Consider the following 4,569-nt stretch of genomic DNA (forward strand, 5'->3'; position numbering starts at 1 on the left):
TAAGGAGAGAAATCAGGCTTTGAACCACGATCCTCCAGATTTCAGCCTCCTGAGTAGCTAGGATGGCAGGTGTGAGCCTGGAGTTATTCTGAATAATAATAATAATAATAATAATAATAATAATAATAATAATAATAATAATAATAATAACTACTCTAGGGTTATTTTCTAGAATTCAGTTTGTCCAATCATTCCATTGGAATGGGCTGGGCAGGGGACATTGAGTCAATCATCCATGTAAGAATGATATGTTTAGGATGTGGTTTACTGGATCACTAGGTTAAGTATTGTGGGAGCACAAATTTCAGGAGAAGGGGCGGAGGAGGATGAGGAGGAGGAAGTAGCAAAGCTGGAAGTCAAGATAGATGACCTCGTAGGAGAGGAAAAAAAAAAAGCAAAAAACAAAAAACTTCTGGAAAGCAAGGATTGTTCAACTTCCCAGAGGACTATTCTGCTGGAATGGGGTGTGTGGGGGTGGGAAGCAGATTCCTGGACAAGTTTCTGCCTGTGAAGGGAAGTCTACCTGTGAGGAAGGAAGTGAGCAGAGAAGAAAGAAATCCCACTGCTTCCTGTCCCACATCATTCTGTCTTTCTTCTTCCCCAAGTGACCCACCCCCCCCAAAAAAACACTCATTTTGGACACGTGAATTATGACCACAGCCTCCTTCGAGAGCGAATTTTTAATTCCAACCTGGAACATTATACACCCAGAATAAAGGGCTTCCACGAACAGGCTGGGTCCTTATTCCTGGGGACAATAATCTGTAGGGAGAAATTTAAAAAAAAAAAAAAGAAAAACAGGACGAGGGAGAAGAAATTAAACAAAAAAAATTACAGGATTATGGAAAGAGGTTTGATTGGACCAAGGCCAGGGCTCTTAGGGGAAGGATTTCAATTTCAGGATTTGGGGGTATTCTGGAGGGAAGAGGATCCTGGAAACTCGCCTGTTTCCAGGATGTGTTGGAAGCTGGAAACCAGAGGTTCCTCTCGGGCGAGCTTCTCCTCAGTCAGACTCTGTCCCTTTTCTTTTTTTTTTTTCTTTTTTTTTTTAATTTAATTTTATTTGTGAACATAGTGTACAGAGGGGTTACAATTACATGGGCAGGATAATGCGTACATTTCTTACCAAGCATTGCAGCCTCCTCCTTTTGTTTACCCTTCACGTCCCTTCCCAGCCCCCCCCCCTCCTCCCCAATCCCAATCCTTCTCCTTCCCCCCCACTCCCCCCCCCTGCACCGATGTTGTAAAGCTCGTTTTGGACATGACAAGGAAATCAGGAAGATGCATAATTCAATGCAGCCTAGACAAGTATGGTTACTCAGGAGGAGGCTGAGATCTGATAGGATCACCAGCCTTAGGGCAAGGAGAGTCCTTGAGATTATGATCGCTCATGAAACTACCAACAAACCAGAAGTTGTGCTATATTTAAGGCTCAATGTGGTAGTGTCCAGGCTAGAGCTGAAGAACCTCAGGTACAGTAATCCATGGCCCTGAGTTCAAAACACACTATGGCCCTGGGCTTTTTGTGCTCAAGATTAGCATTCTACCATTTTTACTCTGGGTCCTGGGCACTGTCCCCTAGCTTCTTCAGATCCAGGCTGGTGCTCAGTACCACACTGAACCACAAATATGGCAGGACTTCCAGTTTGCCCATGATCCTCTAGATGTCAGCCTCCTCCTGAGTAGCTGGAATGACAGGCATGAGCCACAGGTGACTGGCTCTCATTACTTCTCTTATTAACTGTAACTCCCCTGTTCAATGCATTTACAATGAAAATTTAAAACAACAAAACAAAACATTACCCTAGGGCACAAAATGTGGTACAGTGCTTTCCTAGCATGCATGAAGCCCTGCGTTCAATTCCTCATTATAACACATACATACACACACACACACACACACAGAAGCCAGGAGTGGTGCTGTGGCTAAAGTGGTAGAATGCCCAGCCTTGAGCAAAAAAGAAGCTCTGGGACAGCGCGCTAAGGGTCCTGAGTTCAAACCCCAGGACTGTTGTCATGTTGGAGACCATTCTATTTCAGAATGTTCAATGACTGTTTATCTTCAAGAAAATTTGCATTTGTCTTCACCGCTTGGATCACTCATTAGGAGAGCTCAAAAGGGAGATGTAGTCAATCCACCGACAGGGAATAGGCTTTGCTTCGTCTGCTGAGTTTAGGTGGGATGATCATTTCCAGGGTGGGTAGCTAGGTGACACAAACCCATGATGGCTGAGTGTGTGTGTGTGTGTGTGCATGTGTGTGTATGACACACAGGTCCCTATCTGGTGTGTTATACAAATCAATGTGCACGTGACAGAGTCAGAACTTTTGCAGGAGAAACATGGATTTCTGTTGGGGGACGGTCCCTGAGAAATCCATTCTGATTCCTCTACTTCCACAATAAAGGTTGAGCTCACGGGCCACTGGGATCATGTGTGCGGTCTGTCCTCTTTATCCACGTTCTGGTTGTAAAAGACCATGGTGCCTCTGCCTTGCTCCACCACCTAGAAATAGTTCTTCCTAAAGTCTTCAATGGGTGAGGGGTGGCTGGGAGGGATGGATCAGGATCAGCTCAGGTCCCCCTTCCTAGTCTGGTTGGACTAGAACTTACAGATGCCCATGTTCATTGCTCGCTACTGTGACATGCTAAATATGGACATCTCTTGTGATGGATGTCATGAGATTGCTCCCCTAGCACTGCTACCGGTGTCTTTAATGCAGTGACATGGATCTCTGCAAAACTTGCTTCCTAGGTAAACTTCATAGACTTGAGTATGCCATACTCAATAGTAATAATTGTTATTATTTTATGTGATCTTGCCACTTAAAAACTTCACATTGGGGCTGGGAATGTGGCTTAAGGATAGAGTGCTTGCCTCTCATGCATGAAGCCCTGGATTCGATTCCTCAGAAAAACAGAAAAAGCTGGAAGTGGTGCTGTGGCTCAAGTTGTAGAAGGCTATCTTTGAGCACAGAGAGGCTCAGGGAGAGTGCCCAGGCCCAGAGTTCAAACCCCACGACATATATATATATATACACACACACACACTTACATTACACTGTATGGTACTTGCATTCAGCAATACCTCCTGCTGATGTGTTCAAAGGACAGTGCAATAGAAACTCAATATCTGGCATCGTTGGTTTTCTTGGCTTTGTCCATGGTAAACCTGGTATTTCTATTGATACAATATATGCAGTTTCACAATTCATATTGATAATACTTAGGATAACTGATCTTTTCAGCAAATGCTTTTCTTTCTCTAGGCAGGCATTCAGCAGTTGAATCAAGCTGTTGGACTTAAAAAGTGATCCCAAAATTTGCTTGCAAAATGACATTTCAAAGATTTTAGGTGTGTCATCAGTAATTCTGTAATAGTGCTAAAAGAAGCCCTAATAAAAGATTTGTGGCAGGGTTGATCAGAGTTTCTGCTTTTGGTTGGCCATTTGAACATAGCAACTAGATTTTGGCCTCCCGAGCAGTGGTATGGCTGGCTTGAAAATTGTTTGCTTCAAAAAGGGCTCCCTTAGATTTCAAGAGAAATCTTGAGCATCAGTTTGATGGGCAGTGAAGGAATTACAACATGTAAAAATGATTAAATAAAATTTATTGACTTCAAATAAAAAATATACATACACACATATATGTATGTGTATATATGTATGTATGTATGAATATATGTAAACTTTAAAAAATTTTTAGGGGGAAGATGGCAGAGGAGAAGCTGGAATCTGAACAAGCTCTTGCATAGAAAGCAGTTTTAGAGTTCCAGTGAACAGTCCTAAGCCAGAGAATCACACCAAGTGTGCCATCACAGGACAGAGAGTTAGGAAAGAGAGGGGAAGCCAAGGCAAGGAGACACATCTGAGCGCTTGCCAGCAGCCGCCACGGTGGCAGCAGGGTCGCGGCGGCAACTGCAGGGCACCCATACCTGAGCCACAGAGAGTCCGGGACGAAGAAGCCAGACGCAGTGGGGGAGCGGATTCTACTCAACACCAGCAAGAACTGAAAAGGGGCGGACATCTTCATCCTGCAGTTTGCAGACCAGAGACGACCCAGGATCCAAGACTCGGCGTGAGTACAAGCCTGACGTCCTCACTCCATCTCAGGGAGCAGAGGAGGGAAGGCCACCCCTTCCCCCCCAGCAACAGTGATCTCCATCTTGGATACCGACAAAGCTCAGAGGAGCTGCTAGCTCCAACTCAGGCCTTGGAATAAAATGAGTCATTGAGCAGGTCACAAGAACTTAACGGCAAAGTGACCTGCCAGACTCAGCTCCATCCAGGGAAAAGTCACCCAGCTCAGGCGCCAGCCATAAGAGTGGCTTTCCGCTCTGGGTAACCAGAGCCAGAGACTGCCCCTCCCTCTAGCAGCCTCCACAATCAATTGAAATACAGACACCCTGAGAATGGCTCCAGGCTGGGCGCTGTGAGTTTTTCACAAAATAGCCCGAGGGAAAAGCAACTGTTTGTTGAAAGGCCTCAACTCTACCCAGAACCTAGCCTCATCACTGCATCCCCCTCATTTGTGATTCTCAAAGCAGATCACCCTCCCAGAAAACTAACCAG

At 45.0% G+C, this 4,569-nt stretch overlaps 1 non-coding gene across 1 annotated transcript; it reads left to right on the top strand.

The window, feature by feature from the left end:
* Nucleotides 1-3,055: 3,055 nt before the first annotated feature.
* Nucleotides 3,056-3,193, top strand: LOC138815364 (small nucleolar RNA SNORA8). The gene has a single exon (XR_011368304.1). It is a non-coding gene; the product is annotated as a small nucleolar RNA SNORA8 (small nucleolar RNA).
* Nucleotides 3,194-4,569: the final 1,376 nt, after the last annotated feature.

This window comes from Dipodomys merriami, unplaced genomic scaffold, assembly GCF_024711535.1.
Source record: "Dipodomys merriami isolate MVZ:Mamm:240054 unplaced genomic scaffold, mDipMer1.0.p SCAF_1090, whole genome shotgun sequence".
Classification (NCBI taxonomy): Eukaryota; Metazoa; Chordata; class Mammalia; order Rodentia; family Heteromyidae; genus Dipodomys; species Dipodomys merriami.